The sequence below is a fragment of the Struthio camelus genome, chromosome 1, assembly GCF_040807025.1.
Source record: "Struthio camelus isolate bStrCam1 chromosome 1, bStrCam1.hap1, whole genome shotgun sequence".
Lineage (NCBI taxonomy): Eukaryota > Metazoa > Chordata > Aves > Struthioniformes > Struthionidae > Struthio > Struthio camelus.
In genome coordinates, this window is record NC_090942.1 from 145,603,381 (window position 1) to 145,626,619 (window position 23,239).

The 23,239-nt window shown below is 36.0% G+C and overlaps 1 long non-coding RNA gene across 1 annotated transcript in view; it reads left to right on the top strand.

Annotated features, from left to right (window-relative positions):
• Nucleotides 1-8,969: 8,969 nt before the first annotated feature.
• Nucleotides 8,970-23,239, top strand: part of LOC104149827 (uncharacterized) — a 43,564-nt gene continuing 29,294 nt past the window's right edge. The window contains exons 1-2 of the long non-coding RNA XR_695401.2: nt 8,970-9,102; nt 14,730-14,851. This is a non-coding gene — a long non-coding RNA (uncharacterized lncRNA). The remainder of the gene's footprint in view (nt 9,103-14,729; nt 14,852-23,239) is intronic.

A 23,239-nucleotide genomic window follows, 5' to 3' on the forward strand; every position in this document is an offset into this window, starting at 1 on the left:
AGGATTAACATTTATATCTGTCCCTAGCATTCAGGTTATAGGAATTCAGTGTCTTTCATGTAAGTGACTTTTATGAATTTCAAGATAGGTACTTTCTCTTGCCTTTCTCTGACTTTAAATGATGTTAAACAATTTTCTCAATAACGTTCAGATATTGTCTTTTATTAATAAGAAGCTAAATTTTTTGACTCAGATAATTCTAGGACTGCTTCATATGCTCACTTAATTTCTCCAAGTATACAAGGCAATAATTTAAATATAGAAATACTGAAACTAAGGCATAACTGCAGGCTAGAGGAATTCCAATAATTCATCATTTGTGTCATGTTCACTCACAAAATCATACAGTATGCCTAAGAAGCTGTTTATAAAGCTACCGAAACAACCCTACGTACCAGAGGACCTTGTCAAATTTCTGTGGAATCATTGCACCTATTTCACAAATAAACTTATTTGTATTTTTCTCAGTAGTGTCCTGTGAGATATTACATGCTTTTCCTTGCAGAGATTGTTGAAATTGTGCCCTCTCGATGAACAAGGCTTCTACAGCTTTTCCCTGCATGTGGGGTAAACAGAGAAGAGTTCACCTCTCTTCTATTTTATTTCTCTCGTACTTACGAAAAATTATGCATGTTATGTCCATTAACTTTATCCATCTTTTTTTAAGGAAGTTAATAATATTTTTTTCCTAAAAAATATTCTTCTTTCAATAACTATTTTCGTTTTTCTAATCAGAAAAAAGATTAGAAAACAGATCTGTGTTTGCTGTTTCATGACCCGGACTCACACCATTCCATCATCTCACAGGTTAAATCATTAACTCCATTACTAGTAATTCAACAAACTTTTAGATGCCCCAGTGCCCACTATTGGGAAAATCAGAGTTTCTTCAATCCTGTTAGCTCCACCTTGTCATTGTACTTCCACTATTGCTCCTAAGCTGGTCCTGTGCTTGTGCTGTGCCTGTAGCTCAGGCACAATTGTTACCCAGTAATGCCTCAAAGGCATTAGCCTGCATTGAATGATATTAACGATCTGTCTTCACCTATGATTTATTTCATGTGGAATGCTGAGTTTTCTTTCTGACATGCTGTACACTAAAACAGGCAATGAATGCCTCCTTACTCTCAGTTCTGTGATAGAGGATCCTGTCCTAGATTGCTCCCTCTCTGTGTCCATCCCCTGACTGAATGGTAGCTTTGCTTACTGCCCTAAACCCGAAGTTGCTGAAAGAATAATCTGCTTTAGCTGTTCTATAATACCATAAAACTCGTGTCCAGCACAAAAGACTATCATCCAGCAGCAGTATAACCAGAAAACTCTTAATGCATTGGTCAAATTCTGGCCTGAAGCAAAAAAGAATCATGATTTGGGAACTCGTGAAAGCAATATGCGAGAATATGACACCATGAAAGAGAAAGTGATAGTAATTAAAAGATCAGCCTGACTGGATATCAGTTTGAGAAGAAGATAAAAGCCTCAGTGGACTTATAAAAAGGATAAAATTACCAATATATATACTTCTGTTTTATAAAGAGCTGAGCAGCTTACTCTGAACAGCTCAATGAGTGCAAATAGCCCTGTGAAAGGTGTAAGTATCTTTATTTCCAGGACACAGTATATTCAATACCAAACTGTCTGAGGATTGTCACCTATCATTCAGCCATTTAAATTCATCTCAGGAAAAGCATGACCCACTTCATAGCATTTCTTTGACAACTTCCTGCACACTCAAGAAGCACATTAACAGGAATGTCAGGAAAGAAATAAGAAATGATGGTTATTCTCGATTGAGTAAGATGACATTAGCAATTTACATAGAAAAATATTCTATAGCGCTAAAGAGTTAAAGTCATTTTAACAATAACCCTAAGAAGTTTTACTAGAAAAGAAACTGATAGGTATTATATAATGCTAACATGTGCCCATTCCCCAGAATAATGGCCACTTAGTCATAATTTTTTTCTTCAATTTTTCAGGAGTAGTAAAATTGAATTTTTCATTCTTTAGAAATTCCAAGTAGCATATGAAATTTCTGGCCAATGTAACTATATATATTCCCCCTTACACAATCATTTGAGCCATTTATTAGATCTGTTCTTATATGTGATGTAGAGTCCTCTTTTATAGCCAGAAGGTCTTCTTCTTAAGATCTTAATAAAGTATTCCCTTCGCTAGTCCAGGATCTGCAATAGAATGTCATTATATAAAAACAATAAAGTCTAGCTTCAAAATAACTCTCAATAATATCATGCTTCTTCATTTTAAGAAGAATTTATGATAATAGAATTACATTTTAGGGTTGTGGGGAAACTCTACTAGCTCACTGTGTTTTCCTTAGGAATATTCTTGAACTAAGCAAAAGTATGTATCAAAAGCAAAGTTTGTCTTCTAAAGGAGACATCAGAATTCTATATATACTAAATTTGAAAGGAAACTGTTATCTAAGCTTATGTATAAAGGGTATGGCACTATGGTGGTATTCAGATCATTAAATGAGCAAAAACTTCATTGTCTTTGTTAGTCATTCTTCAGACAGTGTAATTAAAGGCTGAAGAGGAGGATATCGAGCATTTTTTTGCATACTCAGCTGTGCAATATCAAAGCACAGCTTTTATACCAAGCAATACAGGAATAGTGATTTTCCCCCAGTAGGCAGATGACTGGGAACATATCTACAGAGTTAGACAATTAACTCCTTGGTCTTAAGTTCTCTCATGGCATAGGTGACAGATGCCAAATTTGCATTCACGCTGCAACTGCAAAACCCTTCTGTACCTTTTCGCTAACATGCCTCTCTAAATTCCCTCTTCTCCACCATTTGTAAATATCTTTTTTTTTTTTTTTTTTCAGGGATAGTCTGAATGATAGTGGCATACTCTTCTACCTAAACTCTGAAATGAGCACCTAATATTTGTCCATGACTATCATAATGGCTTCCTACTTTTGTCTGACTCTTCCTTCTCTTCTCCTCCCCACCCCGCCCCACACCCTCTTCCCAGGCTTTCAAGTGTGTCCTATTCTGATAACAAGGTTGTCTACTGTTTGGATATTCACCTTCTGCCAAATTTATACTAATTACAGCAAGAGTTAGCTCCACTGCTACATTTCATCCATTTTATATTCTTTATTGGATATTCACCTCTGCAGGAGGGTCCTGGCACTGACCACTGCCCATTCATTTTAGAGCTCTTACCATTAATTCATCTATTTCACTTGTCATCTTCCCACATCCTTCTTACTTCATACATATACACAGACCCACAGACACACAGACACACAGAGCACCTTCTTTTTAGTTAGATTTGACCCATCCACTAAGTTCAATGACTGCTTTCAACATCCAGTTATCTACTTAAGGCAATGCAACTCACTACACAAAGAAGATATATGAATAGAGTTATAGTCGCAAGATCCTGTCGACACAGTTATGTATTGTCCTTCCCATTTACTGTCCTTCCCATGCAACTGCTCTGACTTTAAATACCAAGAAAAACTTACTATATTTTGCTTTCCAGAGGTGCCAAGAAAACTACCTGGGGCACAGAGGAACTGTATTTATCCAGTAGGTCCCTCCTCACACTGACTATATGAAAGGACTATGGAATATAAACATATTGTAAACTTACAATATGTAAACATATTGTAAGTTAGCTGTACCTTGAAAAGCAGAAAATCAGGTGGGAAGAATGTAGTATTCTGCTCATTTAAACAGTCCTGCAATAGCTGTAAGGCCTAGTTCAACAGATGTAAATCTACCTGGGCCAAGGTATACTTAGGGTTCAGAAAATGAGAAAGAGTGCTGGAGAAGAAACTTTCACTCTTTTGCTGAGAGCTGAAAACAAGCGTTGGAGACAGTTCTCACTGTGCACAGACCATGTCATGCTGTTCCATATACCTCAGAGAGGCTGGAGATCAACCAGAAGGCATTTAATTATCACAAGATTTGTCACAGCTAAATTTAGCAACTGTTGCTCATATCAGTTAATTTGTTTCTGAAGAGAGATAGCAGCATGCATAAACCCTCCCAGTCACTCTCTCCTGACAACATTTTACTGGGAAAAAAATATTTTGATTTTGAGAGTTTGTATTTACGCAACGATTACTGCAGCAATTTATTGGAGAATATATGTTTCACGGTTAAATCAAAAAGTACTGTAAGGTACTCTTTTCATCTGATTTTTTAAAAGAAGCTAGGCATTTTTTACTAGGTCTCCTGAAAATTTATTTATTATCAATCTTTTTCTAGATCGTTTCTCCTTCTAGCTGTCAGAAGCTAGTGGTCCCAACAGTCCTTCATGAGAAATATTTCTTTCATGACACATCCAGGGCAAAAGGGGCAAAATCTCCAAATTGGCAAGCTGAACAGGGACCATCTGAAAAGCTATAAAAAGTAAGAATTTAAATGTTCGACCAATACACCAGGAAAGTTAATATTTTAAGAAGCATGCTCTGCTAAATTGAGACATTTGGTAGCCTCACTCCCAGCTGAATCTGTTTAATAAACCTTCAGAATGTTTAAGATTTCAAATAGGAACAGGAGGAGAGAATCAATTTCTCAGCCAGTTTTTGCTGTCTACATACGAGTTGGCACTGTTAGAGATGTTCACGGCCGTATACAAAATGCTACTGGTGCAAACACAGAGGCATGTGTGCAGTATATTGTCATTGCAAAACTTTCGTAAATTGTTCTACTGGAAAACGCTATTATAAGGTAATATAGGAAAAAACTATTTCAGCAAGCATCACCTTGATAACATCAAAACAGCTTTTGCTTGCTTTCTGAGGTTGAAAGGTATGAGGTGAAAATAATATGCAGTTACTCTGAAACTGTTAAAGGAAACATATTCCATTTTCCTCTACAACAAAAAAAAAAAAAAAAAAAAAAGAGAGGGAACTCAAATCCAGATCAGTGTTAAACTGCACAGATTTAAGATTATTCTAAGACTCTGGGAGTGTAACATTGCAAAGTGTTAATAGCATGCAGATTTAAGGCAAAAGCTCTCTTTTTATCCTTAAATAAGGATGCAAAGCAAAACATTTTTGTAAGTTTGATAAGAAAAGAATCACACTTTGTTCACACGTTATATCTTCCCTTGCTGTCACTGGTTATGAAAAAGGGTGTGGGATGGAGAGGAACTGAACTATTTAAAAAGTTACATGTAGAGATTAAATCAACAGATAGAACCCAAGTTTCTAGTCTCAAATCCATTTACTCATCCTACTTGGCACTTCCTTGCAGGAAAATGGAGATTTGGTTATTTATGTAAAATCTGATTTTTCTTCTTTTATGAAAGTTAGTGTGAGAAGTAGCATTATTGTCAGTACACTGAAGTAATGATCTTGTGGTCAACATGTTCAAATAACCAATGAAAATGCGAAAAAATAAAGAAATTTGGAGCAGAGAGCTCAACAATCTGCTACTGTTGAAATGCAAATTTTCAACCAAATAAATTCATTAGTGTTTACTCTGAAGTGTATGCTATAAAATGCTCCATTGTAAATATAAATTAGATCTGCAGAAAATTAAATAAAATTCATATTTATTGAAGAAACATGCATACACATAACTAATATACCTGTATTAGCTTCTAACTTAAAACTCTTCTATACATAATGTCTTTCATTTGTACTGCATAGTTGTAGATCCTAAAAGAAATATCATAAGTTCAATTGTTACAAATTCACTGCACTAAACATGAGATATTTTTTAGGGTATGGCATATAATTGTTCCTGTTCCTGTTTTTTTTTTTTTTTTTTTTCGTAAAACCTATTGTTTACTGGGGGGAGGTAGTATTTATAACTACAGGAAGTATAACAAAATGATGATAGTCGTAATTACCAAGACTTGAAGTCATATATCACTTGCAAAATAAGGTGATTAACTTGTGATTCCACTACCATTCTCTTACCATTCTATTCCTATTTTCTATTCTTTTTTTTTTTTTTTGATTGAGATAGAAAGGTTTTAACAAGTGGGGAATGTTTCTCATACTTAATGTTCTCCCCACCTTTCCCCAAGCTGCCATGAAAATGCACGTATGAATGGTGACAGTGATCCAAGTAGCCAAAGTTGTAGTTCAAACTAGAAATATTGACATCATCATGAATATGGCATGGTTTGGGAACCAGGAAAGTCTCCTTTGTACTGGAGAAAAAAATAAGGTTTGTATATCGTAACTTTAACAGAGAAATAAAATCACAGAATCACAGAATGGTTGAGGTTGGAAGGGACCTCTGGAGATCATCTAGTCCAACCTCCCTCCTCAAGCAGGGTCACCTAGAGCGTATTGCCCAGGATTGCGTCTAAGCGGGTTTGGAATATCTCCAGGAATAGGGACTCCACAGCCTCTCTGGGCAACCTGTTCCAGTGCTCTGTCACCCTCACAGGAAAGTTGTTTTCTCTCAGGTTCAGATGGAACTGCCTGTATTTCAGTTGGGGCCTGTTGCCTCTTATCCGGTTGCTGGGCACCACGGAGAAGAGGCTGGCCTCATCCTCTTCACATCCTTCCTTCAGATACTTGTACACATTGATCAGATCCCCTCTCAGTCTTCTCTTCTCCAGGCTGAACAGGCCCAGCTCCCTCAGCCTTTCTTCAGAGGAGAGATGCTCCAGTCCCCTCATCATCTTTGCAGGCCTCCACTGGACTCTCTCCAGGAGTGCCATGTCTCTCTTGTGTACTGGGGAGCCCAGAATTGGACACAGTACTCCAGGTGAGGCCTCCCCAGGGCTGAGGAGAGGGGCAGGATCACCTCCCTCCACCTGCTGGCAACACTCTGCCCAATGCAGCCCAGGAGACCATTGGCCTTCTTGGCCACAAGGGCACACTGCTGGCTCATGTTTAACTTGTTGTCCACCAGCACTCCCAGGGCCTTCTCTGCAGAGCTGCTTTCCAGCAGGTCAACCCCCAGCCTGTACTGGTGCATGGGATTATTCCTGCCTAGGTGCAGGACCCTGCACTTGCCTATGTTGAACTTGATGAGGTTCCTCTCCGCCCACCTCTCCAGCCTGTCCGGGTCCCTCTGAAGGGCATCACAGTCTTCTGGTGTGTTAGACTCTCCCCCCAGTTTAGCAGCATCAGCAAACTTGCTGAGGGTGCACTCTGTCCCTTCCTCCACGTCATTGATGAGTACACTGAACAAGACTCAACCCAGAACTGACCCCTGGGGGACACCGCTAGCTACAGGCCTCCAACTTGACTCTGCGCCATTCACCACAACCCTCTGAGCTCAGCCATCCAGCCAGTTCTCCATCCACCTCACCTCACTGCCCACTCAGCCAGCCCACACTTCCTGAGTTTGCCTAGGAGGATGTGATGAGAGACAGTGTCAAAAGCCTTGCTGAAGTCCAGGCAGACAACATCCACTGCTCTGCCCTCATCTACCCAGCCAGTCATTCCATCAGAGAAGGCTGTCAGATTGCTCAAGCATGATTTCCCTTTGGTGAAGCCGTGCTGACTCCTCCTGATCACCTTCTTGTCCTCCAGATGCTTAGTGAGGACCTCCAGGAGGAGCTGTTCCATCACCTTTCCCGGGATGGAGATGAGCCAGTTTCCTGGCTCCTCCTTCTGGCCCTTTGGGAAGACTGCAGTCACACTGGCTTCCTTCCAGTCCTCAGGCACCTCTCCCGATCTCAGGCACCTTTCCAAGAGGATGGAGAGTGGCCTAGCAATAACATCCGCCAGCTCCCCCGGCACTCGTGGGTGCATCCCATCGGGGCCCTTGGATTTATGAATGTCAGGTTTGGACAAATGATCTCTCTCCCGATTCTCCTCAACCAAGGGAGAGTTTTCCTTTCTCCAGACTTTCTCTCTTGTCCCCAGGGTGTGGAATTCCTGAAGGCTGGCCTGAAAAATGCATTCTTCTCTATTTTATTTTATTTGAAAATTCTCTTAAAACATAACAGACTAATTAGTAGTAGACTAACATTCTTACTTTGCATAATTTAATCTTAAATTTATAAAATTGAATAATTTACATTTGGTATTTCTATATTCCTTTATTTAGCTATAGATTTATTACCATTTATTTATTTTATTACCATAGTTTACCTTTTTTTCATGTATATTACAAACATTTGGAAGAATGCATAGGCCTTCTCTGTTTGAGTTATTTGTTTACGTTTTGAGTTTATTTTTATGTTCTTCCCCAGAGGTGTGAGATTTTTCACACAGCTGTACTTCTACTGCTGGGCAAAGTAGCTGTATCTGTCCTGGCTTCTTAACAACCAGATTCTGTTTGTATTAATCCATAACCAGCAGCTGAAAAACTTATGTGTTGCCTTCTGCTAGTGCAAACCCACAGTATGTCTGCATCCATTTTTGGTTAGTCATACCATCAACCTGAACATGCATGCACATGTAGAAGAGCACAAACTATTGCTAATATAACCCTGCCCCTTCAGAAGCAAGTATCTCGTTTCATGGAAGATGAAGGCATACCAGCCTTCCCAAAGGTAAAACTCGTTTAACTGCCGTTACCCTGTGCGTCAGGTGCAAAAATCTTAATGGATCTGGGACACATGAGGCTGCATCAGGTAACTTGGAAAGCTGAGGGTGTGAAAAACTCAGAGAGAGGCTTCAAGGCTCAGCCTGGCGATAGCACTGCAAGGACACAAATGCTCTCACACCACGTGGCACGGAAGTGCTCAGGCGTGCTGCACACACAGGTCGCAGAGTGCTAAATGGCATTAGCCACTGCTGCTTCTCTTCCTCCCACAGCAGGAGATCTGGTGGGCCCAGGAGCCCCTCTGCCAGCCCAGAGCTGTACAATCAAAAATTTCGTGAACTGTGCATGGCTCAAGAGCGGCAGTTTGGCCTGCTTTATGTAGCATGAATGAACATAGTGAGTGCAGAAGTGTCATTGCTTTATAAGGCTTCATGGTGAGATTTTTCCTAGTTGAATAGAGTAGCTGCATCTCCTGATCACTGCTCTCCCACACGAGCTGTATTTGCATCCAGAGCAGCCTCCAAGAGCCACACAAACAACATTCAGCTACTGTATGCATCTTTGAAAATAGTTGTGGGCCTGATTCCAAAGCTGGCCTCTGCAGCCAAGATTCCTGTTAATACCCTGTCTCAGACACTTCAGACAGAAAATAGGTATGAAAGCTTTTCTTTTATTTAAAAATTTGTGTACATTTTCATTTTTTAATAATTAAAGGTAGAAATTTCCCTGTAATGAAGGACAATTCATGAAAATATTGCAGCCAAGAAAAGCTCCTTTTGTGTACCTTGATAGTTTAAAGGAAATCAACTGAGCTATTATTCATTTCAACAGAAAAAATATAACTTAACATATTAATCTACCTTTTATTGTACATCATGTAATACTCTTGTTAAAAGACAGAAGAAGCTTTCTGTAGCATCAGCTAGAAAAACATTAATAAGAAGGAGAAAATAAATAGAGATTATCTGAAGAACTCATCATTATCTAAGTAACAGATTTTCAGGATTTTTTTATATATATAATGCAAAATATTTATACTGTTTTTTTAAATGGAATAAATGAATACCAGTCCTCTGTCTCTGAAGTGTACCCTACATTCTCTCTGTGTAACAATGCTTTAAATTAAAGTAATCAGAAACCCCTGGAACTGGAAACAATGGAGGGTGCATTTTTAAAGAATGCAATTCTGCAAATCCGGTAATTCCTGTTGTACTGTCAATCTCTTCTGGGCTTCTGACTGTAGCTTTTAGGAAAATTAAATCTATCTGAAACTGTTTTTTGCATTTTTAAGTGGTACTCAGTATAAACTAGTCTTAATTCTAAACTGTCCTGAAATCCTTTTTGACAACGAGATGACAGTTATGTAGGTCTAAGAAATCCTCTTTCTTATGTCTTTACTTGCCAGCATGTTTTGTGAATATATCCTAATTGACTTACATTTACATATGGATTGACAGTTTCCTGGTAGTAAATAAAACTTTACATTCAGTCTAAATTTTTTATTGGCTTATTCTTTCACGTTTTAGTATCCTTTGTGGGAGTGAATAACAGAGCATTTTTTAGTTTCTTTTTATAATGTTGTATTTCACTTTGATTATATATTTCATAACATATTTTGTAATTAACTGGGACTTTAAAAATCACTAACAATGGAATGGTATTATAAGATAAAAGTACTCAGAAAAAAAAAAAATTAAGTCAAGATGTTTCAGTAATGTGAGTAAACTTTAATACTATTCTCATCTTTTTGCATTTTAGGTAATACATTATGTTATTTAAAAAATCATCACTTAATGTACTCCTTTACTTGTATCTAAAAACGTAAAAAATGCTGCACACACATGAAAAAAAACTTCTGTCTTTCTGGAAGTGAAAATGCTTTATGCTGTGTTTACAGGTACAAACTGAGTTTTAAACTAATTTCAAAGAAAGTCAGAAAATAAATGCCTGATTTTTTTGTTTGTTTGTTTTATATCATAAACACAGCTATGGTCAGGCCCTCATCATCATCTTCTGGAAATATCAGGGAAGTGGTTAGGAAAAAAAAAAAAAAGAAGTCACCGCATTTCCACATGTGACTGACCAGAATGATCCATCCATTCGTATAGAAGAAAATTTCCCCGTATCCTGTCCTTTGTCACACACTTGTCGGTCACTTCAGGTTATGTATGCGTCCAAGGGGTGCAGTGTGGGGAAACGGGAGGACTTGAATGTGAGGCTGGTGAGGTCAAATGTGACGTATATGTATGGTAGGGCCTTTACAATTCTGAAGAGTTATGCCACACATCCACATAGCTAATTTATATTGTCTGTGCAATTAAGGAGTCTGATCATTCAATGTGTGATACAGAGGCCCTCTACACATGCACAGATCAGTCGTGCAGCCCGTATGCCATAGGTCCCAGGCAGTTCTTGTCAGAACTGCTTTAGTTGCACGGTACAGTCACACATGCAGAAAAGCAAGCACCTGTCAGGAAGATACAGGAAAAAAGTACGTCCCATTTGGTTTTGAAGGCCTTGCCTGCACAATATGAGAAGTATCATGTAAATCGGCAGCTGCAAGGCTGACTAGCAAGTCAGGATGGGAGAGGGACAGTCTTTCAAACGGAGAGGTCTCAGGCTGGATCATGTGAGCCACTGCTGGAAAGGTAGCACTAAGAAATGATTAGAAAACTGCCTTCCCTTTCTCCCTCTATAATTTTTAAAGGTAGTACTCAAGCTTATGAAATGGGCTTTCCTGCAATAGTTTTTGGTGGGCCTAGAACAGATTTATAGAAATCTGCAAATATGAGAACCTGATGATGAGAGAAATAATCAGTAATGTGAATGGTAGGAAAGGTCTCTTATCTCTTTAGACACATAGGAAATTTAAAAAAGCAATGGGGACAAAAAGCAATGGATTCAAACCAGAGGGGTTTTTTTTTTATCCTTAAAAAATGTATAATTAATTTGTAGAATTCATTGCCAGAGGATAGTATCTATCAGAGGATTCTCTCTCTTCTCTTTCTCTCTGTTTATCTTTAATTTCTATTATTATCATATAGCAGTATTGTCTAAAATTTAGATTAGCACAAGGGCACAAAAGTGTTCTCTTATTTTTTAGACTAAAACTGATCTATTAATTATTTGATGTTAGGTAAAATTTACATTCCAAATCTCTGTCATTTTGCAAACGAGCTGCCTCTTTTTTATGTTGTGGATCAAACATGACTTTACTTGTGAATAATTCAGGCCTTTCAATACTGAGTGAGGTTTTTTTTTTCCTCTTTTTTCAGGTTGTTTTTGTGGGTCCTCTTTGAGGAATAGCTATCTTTTGACTTTGGGGTTTTATTTTTAATGACATTAGTGTTAATACCATCCCACATCTCAGATAACTTACATTTAGACTTATTTATTTTCATCTGGGAAAAATATAAGATATTCTGCTTCCTGAGGCCATACCTCACTATTAGGCAAATTAATTTAATTAAATCTTTGATTTAACTTCATTAAGCCATTCTATTAATTAAAGATAGTAACAATCCATGTTCTCATTTTCTGGTATGTTGTACTTAGTCGACTGCCAACAATTTCAAATGATAGAGAAGGACAGTTAGAGCAAGCCAAAAGGCTTTCTGTATGTGCAAGAAGGAAAAGAAATATACTGAGACCAGTGCAAATACATGTATACATACAAATGGATACACAGAACTGCCACTAATTTGAAAATTAGACTACTTTTTCTTTTTTTTAATAACAATCTAGAAATTTTACACTACCATCAGGAAAATGTTTAGACTAAGTTGTTGCAAAAGTTCTGAACTTCTGTAGAAATCATCCATGGGTTCTGTAGCAAGATGCTTAAAATAGAGCTACTTTTATTTTATCATTTATAGGCTATTTCTTGCAAACAAACCTTTTTTTTTTTTTTTAAAGAATCAGAATAAGTAAACTTCAGTACAAAATATAAATAAAGCATCACAGTTTTGAGTTTACCTGGACATATTAGGTTACACCAGCTAGACTGCATGAAAGAAAAGTCAAAAGGGAAATGCTAGAAGCAGGCGGGGTGAAAAGTAAGTATAGGAACTTTATCTTATAGAGAATATGAAGGAATACGGAATGTGGTTATAGAAGACTGAAATGTCCCAACAGCAATACAATCAAGTTTATGGATTTTAGCACCGTATCTATCTGCTATTCTGTTTCTCAGGTTCATTTCTAGTATCCTGTAGATATAAAAGTTTGGTTCCTGATGTTCATTTTAAAAGAGACTTTGTAGCTCTTCCTTAGCAATGAAGAAGGTAAAGATGGAGACAGTGCTTTTAAAAGCTTATTTCCCATCTTCCTTTTCTCTCTCTTAACCCCAGTAACTGTTTCTGTTTTGTCCGTCATCAATTACTCTTGTAAAGTGGTGTGAAGTGGTGGACCCTCCCAGAGTGTGTGTGTGGTGGAGAGGGACTTATTTAGTAGCTGAGGGACTGTCTAGGCAAGGCTTTCTTCCATCTCTGATTCCTTCAGGGTTGATCTTCAAGAGAGATCAAGAAGCACTTTGCATAACCCATTCATAAAACTAAGCTCCCCAAGCAACATAATGCTACAGTGAAAATGTTGTCCTCAGGTATATACAACAGTGATTCAATTCTAGCATGCTGGAATGAAAAAAAATGTCCAAAATTCTGAACACCTGAGATAGCCCATATCCTACTGAAGTGCTCTGGTATCATTTACTCTATCAGTACAACAGTAGCCTTGTATGGCTATTAAATTTGGGTTTTACAGGGTGTGTATTTTTCTTATAAATTCCCTAGTTTTTTCTCCATTTCTTTCCCTTTAATGCAGTTGAAGATTTTCATTTTTTTTTGTCCTTGCTGTTTTCACAATTAAATTTCAAAGGCACAGCAATACTAAGCACAAACAAATGTCTTCATTTTCTATGTATAAGAATCATCATCTAGTTTGTAAGATAGACTGCTAAAAGAGATAGTGATAGGAAGAGTCAAACAGATTTGTAAACAATCATCTTATGATACCTGTGTATTAAAAAAATGAAAAAAGTGACCAACAGAACTAAATTTTCTCTCATGTGAATTATAACTAATAAAGCTAAATTTAAATAGAATGGTTTTTTGTATTTGTTGTTGCTGTTGTTTTCCTTAATGAAGATCCTGTGGAGTCTCTGTCTTTTACCCAAATCTACCCTACCTTGAAGACTCTTGTCTACTGGTCAAATGCAGTTGAGTTTATCTAATGAGTTTAAAAGTTAATAAAAAGAAAGAGGTGTGCAAATATTTATACATATATCTTATGAAAAAATAGAAAGATCACATAAACCTTATAGCTTCAGCGCACAGTCTTAAATTGACTTGCAAAAATATAACCTCATTTTTAAGCTTATACAAACATTTTTAATGTTCACATAAATATGAACTTTAGCTTCTTTGCAATACAACTTTGAAGTCTATGGGTTGTTTGTTCAATGAATGATATGATGTGCAAGTAAAAGAGACAGATCTTTAGTAAAGGAAAGCTAGACAAATGCAAGAATGGTTGTGCCCAGAGCAATCTATAAATATGGAAACCGAATTTTCCACCTGGTTGCACCTTGCCACCCAATTTCCATCTGATGTTATAAGCAGAATAATTTTGTCAAATCTACAAAGAAGATATTACAATCAATGCTCTTTGGGTAGCAGCCATGCAGATAAATAAGGAGTTCCCACATTACTCGTTAGGAATTATCCACACCCAGCAACTGACAAACAATAATAAAATATTTCAGGTAAATGTCACTCCTTGAAAAGTTATTTAACTTAAATATCTCACCTTTTTAATTTTTTTTCTGACTTTCTAATTTACTAATAAAGAGGCTAAAAAATATGTTCCTGAATAGAGAAATTAACAGAAAAATAACAACAAAAATGATAAAAAATCTATCCCACTACATATTTTCTTTGAAAGTAGAAAAACAGCCAATCAGTGTTTCTACATAACAATTGACTCCTTCTGTTTCCACCCATTACTGAAAAATTTCAGTAGGTGCATGAATGTTTCAGCCTAGCAGTGTTGTATTGTTGTTCTAATTGTTCTTGTTGTTGCTGATTTGAAACAAGTGAATAATTATAAATGTTGCTTGGACACTAAAAGAAATGTAACCACTTTTATACACAGGTCATCATGGTTAATCAGCTATGCTCCAAATTGAACAAGAACCCAAAGATCGTTCATAAATTTATCTTTTCAGTTAAGATCATTCAATTTCTTTATTGTAATGTATGATTTATTGGTATCTTTTGCTTAGATTAATACTCAAGTAGGAAATCAAGCCTTTCCAATATGTCTCTGTGGATCTCAAGTCCAGATGGTGACCAGAGTCTCGGTTGCAAGTATGCTTACAAGGATATGAAGACATTGCTGGATCAGGTGAGACTCCTTGACCTGTCCTTCTGGTGACCCAGCTGACCTAAAGTCTTGCGCCGCCTCTCCAGCACATGCACAATCCATTTCTATCGATTACCTTAAACTATATACAAAACATATCCTAACTACTTTATCTACATACAAAAGACTGTGCTATGTGATCATTTCTGCCCCTGCAGGAACAATTTCTATTGAGTTTTTTTTAAATGATGTATGTGTTTAGTCATCCTTGGCTGGAGGAACCACTTGTAGGATCCCTGGGATGGCCAGATGCTCCAAGGAGGGAGTTAATTGGCACCCCAAGCATACGAGTGTGTCTGTCAGTGGGTCTGTGCACAGCCTGTGGGAACCTCCAGGACTGACTGAAATTTCCATCCAGAAAACTCCTGTAAGATTGAGTCAAATACTGTGCTGTGAAGGTGGTTAGGACATCAGTCAATCTCCTTCTCTCATTTCAGTGGATCTGAGGAGGAGCAAGCTCTGCATCTCCTCAGCCCCTGGAGAACTCATGACCAAGAGGGCTGGGTATGCATAAAAACAGTGCTGATCCCCAGCAATGCAACAACTGTAAGCATAGAACAAACTTGAATTTCATCCCTATATCACAATTATAACTTACATGCCATAGATATTGCTACAAGATATATATGAAGTTCTGAGACAAATGATAGGAAACTTACCTAAGATATATGGGCTAGTATATGAGCTTGGGTCACTGTATAGTCTTTTTCTCAGAGTTACTCTAAGGAAAGTTTTCTCAGTTTATCTACACGTTTTCACAAAATAAATTATTTTAATATGATTATTTAGTGTTGTATTTTCAAATGCCATACCCAATGGAAAGGAATCTATTACAGTTCAAAGTAGTATTATTAACAGATCATATCTACCACACCTGTACGCAAATACATGCCTAATAATGCAATAAAGTCCAATTGTCAAGTCACAGAGTACTTGCTGACTGTGTTTTTGAATATCAGCAAATACTCTGTAGCATGTTGTAAATTCAGTAGCTAAGTTTTGTGTGTGTGTGTATGTGTGTGTGTTTCGTTTTTTCAGAAGGGCAGTAGAAAACAGATATACTGAATCAGAAATCCTTTTACTCAAATATTAGAGAGTGAGAAAGGCTTCTACAGTAAGGATTAAGGAAGAATCTTCCTTTGGAAGGAACTTACTGAATTTTGCTTACCGAATATGGAGCTTTGAACTTATATTCCATCTCTTATTTCTGTGCAATGGTTTATTTGACTCCCTTAGGAGCTATAGACTTGGATAAGCTCTTCAGAGAGAAATAATATTGATCATACTAATAGTACTTTTGCAGAAAATGATCAGATATTATGATGATTATAATGAATAGAACAGAATACAGAACAGAATATAAAAATTTAGAATGCCTTTCTGTAGATTAAATGATACAGAGCAGACTTTGAAATAATAGAAATGTGTTTATTATATCTTTGCTGAGTTATGTTAAAAGGTGGAAAAACACTCTTTGTCAATCAAAATAATCTAAATGTTCTTTTGTAATTTGATATGTCCCTAAAAATATGTGTTCTTTTATTGCACTTAAATGTTTTCCTTTCCTGAAAATTTCAATTATTGTCAATTTAGTAATAAATTGTCTTTTAAAAATATGAAAGCATACTTTCCTCTCATAAAAATAGCTTCTTAAATTGGTATACTTTCTACAGCATTACGTTAATTCTTTTATATGAAATAATTTAATAGGAAGAATTTAAACTGGTGTTCATTCCATCATAACTGCTGATATGTAGAAGGAAAAGTACTTATATTCTATGTTGCATATGTTAAGTCATTTAAATATAGTTAGGCTCCAAATGTAACCATATTATATGTTAACATGATAATAAATAATACAGAAGGCAAGTTCCTTTTATTATATTTGTTTGCTTTATTGCTAATAATAACAAATAATACAACAATAAAATTATTTGTGTGATTGAGTCACCTCCTTAAAATTGAGGTGTTGTGTTAGTATGTGCCTAAGTGAAGTATCAAACAATGTATATACAAGGCATAGGTATTTCCTGAACTAAAAATGTGAAAAAGGCATATTCTATTAATCATTTAATTGCCTATTAACTGTGCTAACAGTTATAATAACTGAATGACCATCACTAGTACATTTTTATTTGATATGATATCTTTTCAGCATTAGAATTCCCATCCCAGGACTACTGATACTAATGTATCCATGAAATTAAAGGATTCTGGAATATTAGGAGATCCAAACTGCATACTGAGATACCTCTAAACTATACATAGCAGATATATTAAAAAAAAAAAAAGTATAACTGGTCCAGAATCCTTTTCTTTAAAGAGTGGAGAGATATACCACTTAGCTCTACTTGTGGGCAGCAATTAGTGAATCAGGAAAGGTAATTCAAATACCTCCTTCTCCAAACACAGAACTGACTATGAGTTTTCCCCCGCATGAAATAGAAAGTACAGGGATTTCCTTGAATGTTCATCTTTGCCTACATCCTACATACCTGCATCAGGGCTATACGGAAGTTTTATTCCCCTTCGGCTAAGGTAAACCCGATATGTAGAGCCAACCCTCCTCTCCTCAGATGAATGAAGATCATTCTAACAGGTGGTATTGCTGTTGTCAAGATTTTTGGTATATTCTGGGTAGGTTCTGAGCCTATGTACCACCTCAGAATTTAATTTTATGTTTTTTATCCTTTTTTCTGTTTTATGTTGTTTTTTACCAGAGTTCTAAATTAAGTTTTCCAAATTAAAATGTTGCCAGAAACTGTGTGTAGCAGATGGTCACTGCCTTAGATTTGTGCACAGAATTTTAGTCTAACTCCAATTTTAAGCATTAAAGATGAATGTCTGGATTTTAAACTAAGTGGTATGGCAGAAAGATGCTGGTATGTTGGCTCAGGTCACTGGAGAGCTGTACCGAGGAAACACAGTTGGCTTTTGATGTGTTCAGGTGATAAGATTAAGCCTGAGAAAACAAGATTACTAGAGAAACTATGGGACACATTTTTGTGCTATATCTTCTTCTATACAAGTTATCACAGAAAAGGGTATTCAAAAATCTGCATACTTGGTAGGAGTGGAAGAAAAGAAGGAATGCAAGCATGGATATTTTCTAGGTATTTTTTTGCCATTCTGTTGCACATTATTTCCAAACCAAACACATGTAAACCTTTTTTTGATTTTATTTCTTAAATATCTATTTGACTAGGTAAAAAGAAACGAGTATATTCCCTTTGTTTATTTTTATTGGTCTGTTATAATTTGAAACATATGATATGGATCCAGATTCCAAAAAGAGTAGGCTGGAATGAAAAAAAATATCTTTCCTAATGTTTCAATCACTTTATGGTACATGTATTTTCACAAAAGAAAGTCATTGTCTCATACTTTGTGCCTACATGATGTATGCATATTCAAGGTACTTTAGAAAATCAATTGCCCTTTAAATTTGCAAGTGTATGCTTACAGTAAAGCATACTATTTTATAAGACAAAAAAATGCTAATTAAATGGGTTTTACAGCTACCCTATAATTTTCTGTTATAAAGAGTGGATTGCATGCTGTCAAGCATGTAATAGTAATGTTGCCAGTTTTAATTCCATATCCTCTATTTCCTACTTTTTGGCCAAAAACCATACAAACTTGTATATATGTCACAGCAATAGATGATTCACAGAGAGAGAGAAAGCTGGACCCAGGAAATGTTCTACCTTCCTGTGACTTCTTAGGAAATCTTTTTATCTTTAAATATACTCCTGTATGAGAATTACCTAATAGTATTATCAGTAGTAATACATCCAAAATTGTCTATATTTTAATGCAATAAGGTAGGTTAACAAGGTTAAGTAGTTAGAAAGAATGATTAAAATAGATAAACATAATAAAAAAATCTTGCAATTCGTAGTAGGCAGTACAGTCCTGATGTTACCAGACTGCAATATTTACATATATATATATATATGCATGCGTACATACATACACACACCAGCTGCAGAAATGCTAGTGTTGGCATAAGCGAGAGACAAGGAATGCCAGGCCAGTGACAGAGCTGCGCTGCAGAAGTCCTCCTTCCCTGGAACACAAGCCTGGGTCAGCAGAAGGTGACTGTGAACCCGAGCCCTGGGTCTTCTCTTAAATTGGAGTGGGAGATAGGAAATTCAAAACAAAAAAATCTGCATTCCATGCAAGTGGCTATTGACAGAACATGATTTACTTATTAATTAACACAGATATTTAGATACAATTTCTCCTATTAAGAGTGGATTCTTATAGTTGTGTTTTTTGTCATAATAACCTGGAATACAGTGGCTTTCTCTGAAGTTAATTAATGAAATAGGGAAATAATGTCATAGCTTGTCTGTGCTGAAAGAAAAGTGAAGTAATCTCAAAAAGTGATATCCATAGTTGTGACCACTGTTCTGTTTGACATACTTAGAGGATGAGACACTTTTTTGACAGTCTGGCACACAGCCAGATGCTTTGACAATAACTTAAAAAAAGCTTTACTCTCGCAGAGTATTTGATTTTTTTTTATTCTGTGAGAAATTAATGAGCATAATTTTACATTTTCAGTGTGTGAACAACATTCTTATTTACTTCACTTTTGTAAACTTGTCACACAATATGGTAATCCTTAGTTTAAACTTAAATTTACTTTTTATGACATGAATTTTAGTAATGAATATGATATCTGCCTGAAGATGACGTAGACAATTCACTCTGCTTTTCAGGGACAGCATATCTACAGAAATAATGGAAGATCATATTTGGGGAAATTAATCCCTCTTGCATGAATTTAGTTTTTGAAGGTAAAGCCCTGCTGCAAAGGTTGTTTTGAAAAATGATAGTACCAGCTATAACGATCACTTTCTAATGGCAATTCATAAACATTACCTACTTGATCAGCATGAGCAAGAGTGGAATTTACCATCCTATTTGCTTTCCTGTCATGTATCACTACTTGCCAAAGTACCTCTAATGTAGGGCATTGGAAGAGGCCGTGCAACATGTTACAGAGATTTGGGATATCAACAGTGCTTTGAAGGCTGAAAGCAGTTAGCGGCTTTGTCCTGTGACAGCAGAGTGGTAGCGGGCTGCGAGTGTGTGTCAAGAAAGTTCCACTAGGGCTGTATCACAATTAATACTCACTGGAAGAGACAGGATCTGTGGCAAAAATTGTGATCTGATCACGTATGCAAAGATTGTTTCAGACTGTATTTGTACAGGCAGCAAAATCAAGAATGCTGTCAGCCCTAATTCTGAAATCTCTAACTTTTGAACTCTGACATTCTTTTAACACAATTTTTCAACACAGCATGCAATCTGTAATACAAATATGCAGAAAGGGAGGTTCTGACAGTAGCACTTTCTCACTGTATCTGCTTTTAGATGTTTCTTTAATCAGAAAATTGAGCAAGCCCAATAGCATTACGTAATTTGAAACACAAGTGAACTGACTTTCTTCTAAGAATCTTAATTCTTGCTTTACTTTTGAAACAATTACCTGTGCTAGCTAATTTTATTTTGATTTGATCTCCATCTATTCTGTTCTCACAGGTATGATAGAAAGGTGATGCTTTCAAAGGATCTTTTTCTATTACAAAGGTGATCTGCAGTACCAGGACAAAGCTATACGTATGCTTAAAAAAAAAAAAAAAAAAAAAAAGCAGCAGCTCCTAGGCTCCTAGGAGTAACTCTTAGGAGCATTGTCACTTAATCTGTATTCCATCAGAACAGTTTCACGTTCTATTTTATTAAGCAAGCAGATGGTGTAGTACTCAGTTCTCAGCTGTTGGGAACATTGATGGACTCATCTTCTTTGGCACAATTTGTGTTGTACTTTTTAAAGAATAACACTTTACACTAATTGACAGCAATTATGCACTTCAGCTATGCACACAATGCTTAGCACACTGAGTAGTGGGTTATATGAATTGAATATTTCAAGCATAAGGAAGAGAAAGAGGAAAAGGAAAAAGAGGAAGAGAGAGAGGGAGAAGGCTATGCCCAATCTCTGCCTCATAAACTTTGGAAGTAAAATCAGTTTTCTAGTAGTCTAGAAGTTTTCAGATTACAGTAAAGAGAAGCTATTAGTCATTTCATGGATTTCTTTCACCTGAACTTTGCCTGTTTAAGATGAAAAAAGTCTAAGATTGGTTTTATTTTTAATACTACAGATGTGAAGTATGGCCAGGTGGTTTGAAGAGTTTATCTTGCTTAAGGGAATCCTGAACTTGGATATATCAGTAGGAACATATTGTAGCTAAAGAAAAAGTGATTTTCTTGATCTTTAGTCAATGTAATTTTAGAACCTGTAAGAAAGATAAGTTACAGAAGAACTATTATGGTCTTTGGTAACCCAGCATTTGAGATATTGAGTGTCATCTTTCCTTCTAATGTTAGGAATGTCCACCGCAACTCGGATTTGTACTCTTTATTATCAAATGCAAACTATTTTGTTGCTGAAGTACAATATGAATCTTTTTGCTTTTCACTGGTAAAATAGATCCTACTTTCCCAAAAATTACATACTGCCTGAAGAGAACAATTTAGTATAAAAAAGGTTTCAATCACTTCTCCAGGAAAAGTCATAGCTAGAGTCTATTTTAGAAAAGGTTTGCTGATTTTATATGTAAGATTTTTGGCCAAGAGACAGTAATCTGTAAATAGTGTTCCACAAAACACAAAATTACACTAAATGAAATAAGAATAGTGATAAAATAAAGCTATGTTACTGCTTCATGACGCCTTATTATGCAAGAGTACATCGACTCAAATGGAGATGATGTAGGACACAAACAATATCAAAATCTTTTTAAATGAAGGATGGCTTCTGAAAGGAATAGCTAAGAATTTATTAGAAGTCCACCTTTGAAGGCTCTTATTTAACCATTTCAATCCAGGTTATACATATTCACTCAAATTTAAAAATGTGGAGAGGAAATTTTTTGTAGACATGTACTTAATTATATAATAAGTCTGTGTCCACCACACAGGAAAATAAAGCATCTCTGGGTAAAATAGCATGCCTAATATATCTTCAGTATGTAACTTTTAGATCTGGATTAAGATAAGTTCTACAGCTTTTAAATTTATTATTTTTTCCTGACCTGAGAAATGTAGTGTGTGACAATGGCTCTGCTGCTTGGAAAAAAAATCTTAAAAAAAACATTTCGGAAAAAACCCATCATTTTTCAGGAGAAGATCCACATATTATAGAACACAAAGAAAATATGCACTTATAAATCTCACTGTTGTTAGGATACCACACTCTCAGCTACCTGAAAGATAGTATTAAAAATGCATACTTGACTGGTAAACTTGAGTAGAATGGAGAAGATCAGTGAGCAACAGCAGAAGCAAAGAAACATTGAGAAAGTAAAGCAGAAAGAAGAGAAGCATCTCTTTGAGAGGGAAGAGGTTTCAAAATATTTAAATCAGATTTAAATATTTAAATATTTAAATTAGATTTTAAAAAGAGAGGAAAAAATATTTTCTCTATCTAGATAGCCTTCTAAGGAAGATTCCAAGTATGTTCTGAAAATCAGATTTCTTGTTGAAGTTACAGTGCATTGACTTCAAGAAAAGTGCATACAGCTGCAAAAGCTGAATAAGCTTTAGGATTTGTTAGAATTACTAACTCAGAAATACAAATTGCTCAGTAAAGTTAGTGGGTTGTTTATTTTTCACTATTTAAATATAAAATACATTTCCATGGTATCTTTCCAGTTTTTCACAAAATTTTTTTCACAATGTCACTAAAAGGTCCAAAACTCCTTCACCATACCCTTTCAGTTTGAGATTACAGTTTTGAAAGGATTACAGTGAAAGTTTGCAGAGAATGCACTGAAGTGTGAGATAATAAAACAATGTATTCAAGTGCTGAGAGTGCCTAATTAAATGTTATTATAAGGTGAGATAAAAGCAGTAAAAGAAATTCAGTGCAAGTCTTTCATTTCTCTAGTATGCTTTGTCTATTAAAATGAGATTAAAGTATCTATGTCTATAGGAAGCAGCAGGAAACTAACAAAATTTTAGTATTTTTTTCCACGATTGTTGAGGGTCTCAACTTACCTTTTTTTTTTTTTTTTGAAGAAATTTCATTGGAAAAGTGCTTGGTTTCAGCATGCTCCTGACTTAAAGGACAAGAATACAAGTCAATAGGACTAAAGAAGTTTCAAATTAATCACTGTTAATGATGTATTTTGTACAGAATAAATTAGTTTTATATGTGGAGTCCATATGTATGACAATAAAAAGTGACGACAAAGATGTAGCTGCAAAACATGCAGAAGCTCTACACAGTTTCTTGATACAGCTGTTCTGTTGTATACATATTTCCAAACTATTCTGTAACAGCTGTCTATGTGAAAA